The sequence below is a fragment of the Mandrillus leucophaeus genome, unplaced genomic scaffold (assembly GCF_000951045.1).
Source record: "Mandrillus leucophaeus isolate KB7577 unplaced genomic scaffold, Mleu.le_1.0 Scaffold258, whole genome shotgun sequence".
In the NCBI taxonomy this organism is placed as follows: domain Eukaryota; kingdom Metazoa; phylum Chordata; class Mammalia; order Primates; family Cercopithecidae; genus Mandrillus; species Mandrillus leucophaeus.
In genome coordinates, this window is record NW_012102676.1 from 3,674,382 (window position 1) to 3,687,701 (window position 13,320).

Here is a 13,320-nt window from a genome sequence, read left to right on the forward strand (position 1 = left end):
GGAGTTATACCTGATGTAAATGACGAGTTGATGGGTGCTGACGAGTTGATGGGTGCAGCACAGCAACATGGCACAAGTATACATATGTAAGAAACCTGCACTTTATGCACATGTACTCTAGAACTTAAAGTATAATAATAATAATAATAATAATAGTAATAATAATAATAAAAGAAAATGTGGCAGATTTACACCATGGAATACTATGCAGACATAAAAAAGGATGAGTTCATGTCCTCTGTAGGAACATGGTTTAAGCTGCAAACCATCATTCTGAGCAAACTATCACAAGCACAGAAAACCAAACACCACATGTTCTCACTCATAGGTGGGAATTGAACAATGAGAACACTGCCTCCCCCTTTTCTTATTCTACTTCCCCAGCTATGGGTATAGCCCTCTCTCTGTGTTTACTCCTTGCTCCTCATTGTTCATCATAATCCGCTTTCTGGAAAAGAGTTCTTCTATTTATTTTTTAAAGTATATTTAGTTGAATGCATTATATATAATGGGGGCTCTTGCATTGAAAACAATGATTGCCTTTAGTGGTACTATGAGTAGCTTTGTTCCAGGCCATAGCAGTTGTGGGAAAAGTGGAATCAGTGTTTGAAAAGGTGAACCAAATGTGAGTCTTCTGAATACCCCAATAAATACATCATTTCTGCAGCAGTGTTTGGCTTGATTCCAAGTAATTCAGTAACATATTTGCCTAAAAAATCTGAGATGATATCTTCCTTTTGTTCCACAGTACCTTTTCTATTCAAAGTGACAATACCAAAATTCTAGTGAGAATACTTTCTTAGGAAGGACATATGCTATTGTTAAGATCATAGATTCTAAAAGCAGTTGACTTAAATTTCTGCTATGGCTCTGCTCTTTTCCAGATGCACATTTTTTGGTATGCTATTTAACTTTCATAACCTGCACTTTCCTCACCCAAAAATGGGACAAATTATTGGAGATGTCCCATAGAGTTATTTGAGAATTAAATAATTTATGTGAAACAGTTAGCAAAACACTTCATAATAAATGCTTGACAGATGATAGCTATGGTTATTCGAATTCACATATTAATAACTTTTTCATTGAAAAATGAATTCCAAGTGTTCAACTAACACTGAGTAGGCTTTGATCAACCCCCATCACTGTGAGTAATTGGAGATAAATTTTTGCCCTTTGTATTTTTTTCTTCATATCATGATGCTGACGGTTCCATATTTATTGACAACACCTAAATTTATGCTCAGCCTTTTTTGGAAAATGGGCTAGTCATGATAATGGTGTAATTTCAACTGAACCAGTAACTCTCATACAAAATTATCATTGGAAATCTCATACAAAATTATTGTTATCTTCCAATCATAAAATTGATTTCTGAAAGATCACAATAGATACATAGATTTGTCAACATTTCTATTCATAAGAAACTTCTAAATCCCAGTTGAGGGATGTCAACCCTACAAGAAAAAGGTACTTCGTTAAATGACATAATTAGTTAGTGCCTGATGTTTTATGACTAGGAAACAGATGTCATAAATCCAGGTCAGTATTATACCTGGCCTAATATTCTTTTGATTAACTTTCTAAATTTATGTTTCTTGGGTCTTGAGAAAGATAACATGTTTATTGTTATTAATTATTTCCCTGTTGTTGGGACACTAGAAACCAATTAGGAATACAAAGAGCTACAACTAATACATCTTAGAATAATAATAGCAAGGAGGGTCAGTTTCACACTTTGCTTAAGTCCTCTCCTCTTTATGGCCTTCTTTTTCTTTACCTCCCTTTTTACTTCTTAACACTCTTTGTTCCCTTTACAATGCTTTCTTTCTTCTCCAAACACATATCTCATGCCATGACATAATTGTTCTTGTTTTTAAAATTTTTTAATTGACAAATAATAATTGCATATATTTATGGGGTGGAATGTGATGTTTCCATGTATGCGTGCAGTGTGAAATGATCAAATCAAGCTAATTAGCACATCTATCACCTCAAATACCAATCATTTCTTTGTGATGAGAATATTTAAAATCAACTTATTTAGCTATTTTGAGATATACATTATTATTATTAACAATGGTAACCATGCTGTGCAATAGATCACCTAGACTTTCATTCCTCTCATCTAAGTGAAACTTTGTACTCTTTGACCAATATTTCCGCTTTCCCTGCCAACTCTCTCCCCCAGCCCCTGGTAACCACCATTCTACTCTCTACTTCTGTGAGTTTGACTTTTTTAGATTCCACATATAAGCAAGATCATGCAGCATTTGTCTCTTTGTGCCTGGCTTATTTCGTTAGGTTGTCCTCTAGGTTGACCCATGTTGTTACGACTGACAGAATATCCTGCTTTTTAAAAGCTGAATAATATTATATTGTGTATATATTCCACATTTTTACAAATCTATTCATCCATTCATGGGCACTTTGGTAATTTTAATATCTTGGCTATTGTGAATAGTGCTGCAATGAACAAAAAAGTGCAGATATCTTTTTGGCATATTGATTTCAATTTCTTTGGATATATAGCCAGAAGTGAAATTGCTGGTTCATACAGTTGTTCTATTTTTAGATCTTCAAGGAAATTTTATACTGTTTTCTCAAATAGATATACTAATTTACAATACCACCAAAAGTGTGCAAGGGTTCCCTTTCCTCCACATGTTTAGGTCTTAGTATTATTTTCTCTTAATCACCTCCCCAGTTCAAGCTCCTTTTATGAAAGTATCAATATCTTCTGTTTCTTTGAGGTTGTTATGGTGGGATGGGGCTGGGTGTGTGTATATATTTGTTTGTGTGTGTATATGTAAGTAGATATATGTGGACTGGAGGAGACTGTTTTTCCAGCAATCTACAAACAAATTGCTTTCAGGGAACTACTCTTCATATTTATTTTCAAAACTAAGTTTGATGAAGAACTATTTGAGAAAGTAGAGAGAAGTGAGCGATACTCCACTGTATTTTATCTTTATTGTTTAGGTTGAGTAACTTCTATTGTTGTCTCTTCAAATTCACCAAGTCTTTCTTTTGTTCTCTTCATACTGCTATTTAGCTTTTCCTTTGAGTTTTTAATTTTGGTTATTGTGTTTTTGAATTCTAAAAGTTCTAGTTGGTTCTTCTGTATATCTCGCATTTTTTTTCTGAGACTTCTTATTCATTTAATTGTTTTAATAATATTTGATTGATTATTGAAGACTTTTTGTGATGCCTGCTCTAAAATCTTTGTCAGATAATTCCAAAATCTAGCCATGTTACTGGTGCTGTATTTTATTGTTGTTTCTTACAGAAGTTGTGATTTTTCTAATTTTTGGTGTAATGAATGATTTTTTATTGTATCTTGGGGATATTGGGAGAATTTTGTTAAGGGATTCTGGATCCTCTGTTTAAACAGGATGCTTCTGTCATCACCCCGGTTAAAAAAAGATGCCATTGCCTGATTAATGCTCAATGGGAGTAAAAATCCGGTTTCCCCAGTTAGTCTCCATTGATACTCTGTAGAGGAGTGTGTAACTCATCACTAGTTTTTATACGGCCTCCACTACTAAGGAGGCCTCATTACTTTCAGGAAGGGACAGAAGGCCTGTCTCTCCACCAGCCTTCTCTGACACCTCTTTTGCAAACAGAAAGTGTGTCTCATTACAACTAGGGGAGGTTGGAAGACTAGGTTCTCCATTTGTCCTTTGCTAGCAGAGATGAGTTTGAGAGCTGCAGTATTGTCCACGGTGTTGCTGAGAGTACAGGATTTATTATGTATTACTAGACTGCCTCTTTCCTTGTGCATTGACTCAAAAGACCAGGATTTCTTGGGACTTATTTGTTTTTCTCTTATTCCTGGTTTTTTTTTTTTTTTTTTTTTTTTTTTAGATAGTCTTGCTCTGTTGCTCAAGCTGGAGTGCAATGGTGCAATCTCAGCCCACTGAAACCTCTGCCTCCTAGGTAAAAGCTATTCTCCTGCCTCAGCTTCCTGAGTAGCTGGGATTACAGGTGCCTGCCACCATGCCCAGCTAGTTTTTGTATTTTTAGTAGAGACGGGGTTTCACCATGCTGGCCAGGCTGGTATCAAACTCCCAACCTCAGGTGATCTGCCCACCTTGGCCTCCCAAAGTGCTGGGATTACAGTCATGAGCCACTGTACCTAGCCCTTAGTGGTGTTTTTGACTTGCTAGTCTTTTGAATATCCAGTTCAGGGTATATATGGTCAACAAACAAACAAACAAACCAAAAACCAAAAAAAACCCTGTGAAACCACCATGCCATTTCTTGGGTTTGTGTTATTTAGCTAGTATTATGCCTTCTGTCTAATTTTCAGAGTCTTCTTATACTTGTTTTATGTATAATGTCCAGGACTTTTAGCTTTTCTTAGCTAAAGGAGAAACAGGGAAGAATGTGTTAAACATATTTTGCCTAGAACTGGGAGTCCCCAGTGTCTACTTTTGTATATCCCCTAAGTTAAGAATAGTTTTTACATTTTAAAATACTAGTAAAAATGGAAATAAGAATAGCATTTTATGATATAAAAATTATATAAAATTCAAATTTCAGTACTCATAATTGAATGTGTATTAGAAGCTGACAGTCAAAAAGAAAATTTTGGGAATGTTGAATGCAGTACTCAGAAATGTCTTATCTGAAGAGTAGGGAAAAAACAAACTTAAACCAAAAGCCCTTCTGGTTCTTCCTTTAAAAAAAAAAGATTGGGAAAGAACAAAATATTTCTGAGTAACAACCCCATTGCCTCAAAAAATTCAAGTATATTTAAAGAAATACAAAATTAGCAAGTGTCCCACAGGATAAAATTCAACATGACATAAATGAGTGACAGATATAAAAAATATATAGGTGACAGATATAAAAAAGTTTTTAAAAAAATTATAAAGATGAAACAACAACAATATCTCTGATTATATATACACTGGATAGAATTAAAGGCAGATTAGACTTTGCAGAAGAAAAAAATATGATCTGGAAAATATAGCAATAGAAATAATCCAGAATAAAGCATAAAAAAGAATTAAAAATGCAAAACATTTAAACCATTATGTTAATGGGAATAAATAATACCAAATATATAAAACATTTTTCCAGAAAATTTAGGAAGAGATTAGTTTATACTTACTATATAAGTCTGACCATATTCTGATACCAAGATTAAAGATGTGGACAGAAAACTTCAGACCATTGTGTATCTAAAACAGTGATACAAAATTTCCTAAAAATATTTTAGCAAATTAAATTCACACACACACACACACACACACACACACACACACACACACACAGAGATTAATACACCATGGGGTTTAATATAAAAATACAATACTGGATCAACATTCAAAAATGTATGGAACATTTTTTTTAACATTCAAAAATGTTAATATGGAAGCTTCCATATTAACAGAATAAATTTTTAATCCAACATTAATTCCAAGAAAAACTCTCAGCAAACTAAGAATACGGGATGCTTCCCCAACGTGATAAGGTACATGAACAAAAATCCTACAGGTATCATCATATTTAATGACAAAAGACACATTGCTTTCCCCGTAACATGAGGACTAAGACAAGATTATCTGTTCTCCCCACTCTGTTCAATATTTCACTGAAGTTTCTAGGCTGTGTCATGGGCAAGTAAAAAAAAAAGTATCTGAATTGGATAGGAAAAGTAAAACTGTCTTATTTTTACAGCAATGTGATCATTTCTGTAAAAAATCTGCTTGAATCTATTAAAAAAACAACTTAAACATATACATTTCAACTTTCAGCAAAGTTGAAGGATATAAGATTAATGTATAAAAAATTAATTGCATTTTTACATACTAGCAATAGGAATTGGAAATTAAAATTGGGAAACAGTACCATGAAAACCTAAAATACCTCAGGAATATATGAGTGAAGGTGCAAGCTGTACATTGAAACCAAAAATATTGATGGGAATGTAAAGAAAAATAAATGAAGAGATATACTGTGTTTGTATGTAGAAAGACAAAATATTGTTTATGTCATTTCTCCCCAAATTGATACATGAATTCAGCTGATTTTTATTCAAGTCTCAGGAGGGTTTTTTGTAGATATTGATGAACTCATAGTAAAATCAATAGGAAAATAAAATGGACCTAAAATAGCAAAAAACAATCTTGAAAAACAAAGTAGGTTTGGAAAACTTGAAATATTTAATTTGAAGACATTTCAAAGTTACAATATTCAAAACATTGTAGTGTCAGCATGGAGATAGATAAGTTGGTCAATAGCTCAGAATACAGTGTTGAGAAATAAACACACACATATATAGTCTATTGATTTTCATCAAATATTCAAAGCTAATTTGATGAAAAAAAGAAATAATTTTTCTCAGTAAAATTTATTATGAAATAGTTATATTTTTGTAAGTCTAAAAATAAGGTTTGCTTCATACCTTACAGAATGTACAAAAATTCATTAAATTACTCATTGATCTAAGTGTAAAATCTAAAGCCTATATATATATATATAGAAGCAAACAGAAAATCTATTTGATTATCAGCCAATCCCAAAACCACAATCTATAAAACAAAATGTAATGAATCGGGCTACAACAAAATTTAAAAATTTTTCTTTTCATTAGCGTATTAGTTCATTTTCATGCTGCTGATACAGACATAACCAAGACTGGGCAATTTACAAAAGAAAGAGTTTTAACAGTTCCATTTGGCTGGGGAGGCCTCACAATCATGGTGGAAGGCAAGGAGGAGCAAGTCATGTCTTACATGGATGGCAGCAGGCAAAGAGAGAGAGTTTGTGTACAAGAACTCTTCTTTATAAAAACACTAGGTCTCATGAGGCTTATTCACCGTCATGAGAATGACATGGGAAAGACTTGCCTCCATGACTCAATTACCTCCCACTGGGTCCCTCCCACAACACGTGGAAATTCAAGATAAGATTTGAGTGGGGACACAGCCAAACAATATCAGTTACAAGCAGCTAATAGAATGAAAGGACAAGTGAGACTAGGAGAAGATAGTTGCAAATCACATACTTGATAAAGACTTTATTCAGAATACATAACAGGTGATCAAAACTTCATAATAAGAAAACAAACACTGCATAATAAAATGAACAAAAGATTTGAACATATTGTTCACCAGGGAAGATACAAAGATATCACATAAGCTCAAGAAAGGATGTTCAACCTCACTAGTCATTAGGAAAACACAAAGTAAAACCATCTTGGACACTTCTTCATATCTATTAGCATGTCTAAAATAAAAACAGTGATGAAACCAAGTGTTGGTGAGAATGCTGAGCAATTCAGCCCTTGAAAATTGCTGATAGGAATGCAAAGTAGTACATCGACATGGGAAAACAGACATTGTTCAGTCGTGTTTTAGAGTGAAACATAAATCTACCATATGACCCAGGTATTTTACTCCTACATGTTTACCAAGATAAATGAAAGCATGCATCCATAGGTACAAAGACTTTTATAAGAATATTTATAGCAGTTTATTTGTAATAGTAAAACAACTGGCTAATAATCTAAATTTTCATCAATAGGTAAATATGGAATACAATGCAGCAATAAAAATGAATCAACTATTTATACATGAAGCAAAATTCGTGGAAAGAGCTGGACAAAAGGGTATGAATGGCTTGGGTCCATTAATTTTAGAAAGTGTAAACTAATCTATAGTGACAGAAAGTAGATCAGTCTTCCGTGTATCATCAGGAGTAGGTGGATGGGGATAATAGAGAGAAATTAACAGTGGGAATGAAGAAACTTCTTTTGAGAGTGATGTTCATTGATTTGATTGTGTTGATGATTACATGGGCTGTATTTATGTCAAAACATAGCAGACTGTACACTTTAAATATATGCAACCACTTTTTAAATTATACCTCACTAAAATTCATTTAAAGCAAATAAAACACCAATTGAAAATGACAATTCAGAACATAATTGATAGAACAAAAATAATGTGTTTCTCTCAGAAATTGAGGGATTTCATTTACATGCAGAGGAGGATATGTTAGCGTTGTGTAGGGATGCTAGCCAAAATAACAGAAATATTAAAAAAATGCATCTGGCAACCCTTCTGTGATAACCTCACTCAGGTAGAAACAGAATTCTCAGTTACATCTAGTTGAGCACAAAACTCCATTTATGAATATTTAATACTAGCAATCTACACTATTAACTTATTTTAGCATGTTAGTATTAGATAGGCTTTTTGAGTAAGTGAAGAGTAAAAAGCTATGGCATTTTGTGTCATTAAGCTTCAAGAAAATCAAATTCTGTGAAACAAGTTTTCAGGACATTAGGAAACTGCAACCTGACGTCATTCCATACTGTTTCTTTTTTAAATTTTATCTTATAGTAAATTAATATTTGTATATATCTATGGGGTACAAAGTGATATTATATTTATGAACGTGATGTGTAATAAACAAATGAAACCAGACAATATATTCATCACCTCAAATGCTTATTTTTTGTGTGGTGAAAATACTTGAAATTTGCTGTCTCAGCAATTTGGAAATTTTTAATACAATATTATTAACTGTATTCACCACTCTGTGCAATAGAACTAAAAAAAAAAAAAAAAAAAGAAAACCCTTCTTCCTATAACTGACATTTTGTTACCTTTGACCATCATGTCCCAATTTTCCCCAACCCTTAACTTCTGCAACTGCCATTCTACTCTCTCTTTTATGAGGTTGTTTTAGATTCTACATGGAAGTAGGAATATTTGTCTTTCCATGGCTGGTTTTCTTTTAGAACAAGGCTTTTCAATTCCATCCATGTTGTTACAACTGACAGTATTTCCTTAAGACCGTATAACATTTCTTTGTGTGTGTGTGTGTGTGTTATATACATATATATTACATTGTTTTCTTTAATCATTCACCTGGACGGACACTTAGGTTGATTGGACGCTTGAGTTGATTCCATAACTTGGCTATCATAAATGGTGCTGCAATGAATATGCGAATTTAAATATCTCTTCAACAAAATTAGTTTAAAATCTATTGGTAAATATGGAGTAGAGGGATTGCTGGATCAGATGATAACTCTATTTTTCAGTTTTTTGAGAAACTTGCATACTGTGTATAAGCGTTTCTTTTTCTCTGCATTCAGCCCCAATGTTTCCTCTTTTGATAATAACCATTCTGAGAGGTGAGAGATATATCCTATCGAGATTTAAATTTGCATTTTCCTAATAAGTAGTGACATTTTTCATCTCTCTTTTGGCCATTTGTATGTCTTCTTTTGAGAAATATCTATTTAAACCCCTTCATTTTTCAATCGGGTTATGTGTTTTCTTGCTGTTGTTTGAGTTCCTTATACACTTTGGTTATTACCCCTTTATCATATGTATGGCTTGCAAATATTTTCTCCCAATCTATAGGTTGTTTCTTTACACTGCTGTTTCCTTTGCTGTGTAGATTTTTTGTTTGATCATTTCATCCTTTTAGAATCTCCTTTCTACAGGGTAGTGGTTAAGGGCATTTGCTTGGAATGAGAACATGCTCAAATACTAGCTGTGTGATGTGGAGGAAAGTTGTTTCACCTCTGTTTTTCAATTCCTCCATATGTATTCTGGGTGTCATATGTCATGTTAAATGCTTTTGTTGGGGTTAATACTGATAATATAGAAGTATTTATTCAGTATCTGACTTATACTGAACACAGTGTGTGACAGTTATTCTATTATTACTCCAACAGAAATAATATGCCACAGTAATATTTCCAGTGCTTCAGTAATACACACATACCACAGTCTTTGACAGGCATTGTTCTCATTCATTATTTTCTTACTCTTTAACTTTCACTGCAAATTAGAAAATTATTTCTTGTATAGAAATATAGACATATAAGTTGTCTTGAACACTAGAGCACAAAAAAGGATTATTCACTACAAAGAAATTGAAATTAGCTTCAAATAATGACAGATAATTATCTCATTTTTTGCTAATTAGTTTGCCTTTTTTTACTTTAATAAAGCTTTTCTACATAACCTACTTTCAATATTATGAGAAAAAAACACATACAGGTATAGGTACTTGGTATTAGTTTTTTCTCTCTGTAGCCTATCAAATCTTTTATTTTTTTTTTGTAGAGATTTTTTGTTATTACAGTGGTTACCTGAGTAGAATCTGAAAAATTAAATAATTCCTAAATTATGCTTTTTATACCTGTGGTTCACTTCCTGCTCTCTAGTCTGTTTAAAACAACAAGCATAAAAACTTCCCATTGAGGTGAACTAAGTTTATAAATGTTAAGTTTAAAGATTCATCTTTTTTATGATTCAAATATTTTGAAATTTCAGTAGTCTCTAAGTTTCCACCATGATGTAATGAAGGTCATGTCATAATTTCCACAGCTATAGTAACAGTCTTAGAAATTAGATTTGGATATATAAAAGTAAGCAAAAATAGAATAGGCTCAAATTTCATGATGGACTAATCAAGCTTACCTCCTTGTGGACTTGTCAGGTTTTTATTTTTATTTTCTGTAATGGCAATGTCAAGTATGCATAGAGCTATTTGTAATTTGAAAAGACATAGTCACTATGAATTTGTTTAAAATTTTTTTTTATTTGTATAAATTTATGATGGGGGCCGGGCACGGTGGCTCACGCCTGTAATTCCAGCACTTTGGGAGGCCAGGCGGGCGGATCACAATGTCAAGAGATCGAGACCATCCTGGCTAACATGGTGGAACCCCATCTCTACTAAAAATACAAAAAATTAGCCGGGCGTGGTGGCGGGCACCTGTAGTCCCAGCTACTGGGGAGGCTGAGACAGGAGAATGGCGTGAACCCGGGAGGCAGAGCTTGCAGTGAGCTGAGATCAGCCATTGCACTCCAGCCTGGGTGACAGAGCGAGACTCTGTCTCAAAAATAAAATAAATAAATAAATAAATAAAAATTATGATGGTACCATGGAATTTTGTTATAGGCATACGTTGCATAGTGGTCAAGTCAGAATTCTTAGGGTATCTACCACCTGAATAATACCTATTAAGTAATTTCTCATCATCGCTTCCCTCACGTCTTCACCCTTCTAAATCTCCATTTTCTATCATTCCAATCTGTATCTCCATGCGTAAACATTTTTTTTTAGCACCCACTTATGAGTCAGAACATGTGATATGTGATTTTCTGGGTCTGACTTATTTTACTTAAGATAATGATATCCAGTTTCATCCATGTTGCTGGAAAAGACATAATAGTTTATCTCTCTTGCTTGCTTGCTTGCTTGCTTGCTTTCCAAAGTCTTGGTCCATCACCTAGGCTGGAGTGCAGTGTTGCTCACTGAAGCCTCAACCTCCTGGGCTCCAGCAATCCTCCCACCTCAGCCTCTTGAGTAGCTGGGACTACATGTGCATACCACCACACCCAGTTCATTTTGTTTGTTTTTTGTAGAGATGAGGTCTCGCTATGTTGCCCAGGCTGGTCTTGAACTCCTGGGTTCAAGCAATCCTCCTACCTCAGCTTCCCATAGTGCTGGGACTACAGAGTGAACCACCGTGCCTGGTCAATTTCAGTCTTTTGAGTGCTGGTATCACAGCTTGAGCCACCATGCCTGGTCAATTTTGATATTTTTTATGGCTGAATGGTATATCACTGTGTATATATACCACATTTTCTTTATATAATCAACCATTGATAGACAATTAGGTCAGACACCTGAATTTTTTTTTTTTTGAAGGTCACTACTTTTAATTTTTAAATTTCTTTTTTCTTTTTCTTTTTTTTTTTTTTTTGCAACGGACGTGCAGGTTTGTCACATAGGTATATGGGTGCTGTGGTGGTTTGCTGCAGCTTTTGACCCGTCCTCTAAGTTCCCTCCCCTCACCCTCCACTCCTAACAGACTGTTGTGTGTGTTGTTCCCCTCTCTGTGTCCATGTGTTCTCAATATCACCATGAATTTGATGGCCTTTAGCTGTTATTAGGAATTTGACATATACTCTAATCACATTAGCTAAAATAATGATCACTAAACTCAAATATTATTGGATTGCAATAATGAGTTTTCTTATATAATACTCAAATATTATATAAATCTGAGTGGATGTCATTCAATCCAAAACATGAAACTCAATAACACCACATTAGATAAGAAACAACCTCACTAAAGCTGTGATGTCATAGATTATAGAACATCTTTACATACAACACATTATTTATTCCTTTAGCTTAAAAAAGGGGATGATACAGATTTTTTCCAAATTCAAGAAATGTGAAAACTTAATACCTTAATGTCTGGTTATGGATAAATATGTCGACATTAAGGAGATGATTTTTTGAGATCTAATTACAGCTTTTATAATTCTGTAGTTTTTAAGATTACAGTTTCTAAAATGCGTTTTTCAAATGTATAGCATAATTACAAGTAGGAATAAGAAAGCTAACCTTAATCTACCTAAATCTTCTCTATTTAATGACTTACGTAAATGTTTCTAATTATAGTGAAATACAGTGTATCATTTCATAACTTTGCACAAATATATTTTATATATGTATCTTTCAGAACTGAATTTTATTATTTAATAACTAAGGAATAGATTGTTTTTAGCTGAAATGTATCTCAGCTTAAGAGGTTGTGTTTTCAATTACCCTAAATAAGTGTTTTAATATATGTATATACATATATATAAAACATGTAATATATAATGATGTAACACATAAATAATGCTATATGGTCGGGCGCGGTGGCTCACACCTGTAATCCCAGCACTTTGGGAAGCCGAGGTGGGCAGATCACAAGGTCAGAAGAACGAGATCATCCTGGCTAACACGGTGAAACCCCGTCTCTACTAAAAATACAAAGAATTAGCTGGGCATGGTGGTGGGCGCCTGTAGTCCCAGCTACTCGGGAGGCTGAGGCAGGAGAATGGCGTGAACCAGGGAGGCGAAGCTTGCAGTGAGCCTGAGATCATGCCACTGCACTCCAGGCTGGGTGACAGAGCAAGACTCTGTCTCAAAAAAAATAAAAAATAAAAAATAATGTTATATTCATATAATGTTACATTACCATATTAGTTGTATAATGTATTAATTTATAATATATATTTAAAGGGTATTTAATATGTATATACAGTATGATCAAATAAAAGTACAATTTAGGCCAGACATGGTGGCTCACACCTGTAATCTCAGCACTTTGGGAGGCTGAGGCAGGAGAATTACCTGAGGTCGGGAGTTGGAGACCAGCCTGACCAACATGGAGAAACCCCATCTCTACCAAAAGTACAAAATTAGCCGGACATGGTGGCACATGCCTGTAATCCCAGCTATTCGGGAGGCTGATGCAGGAGAATCGCTTGAACCCGG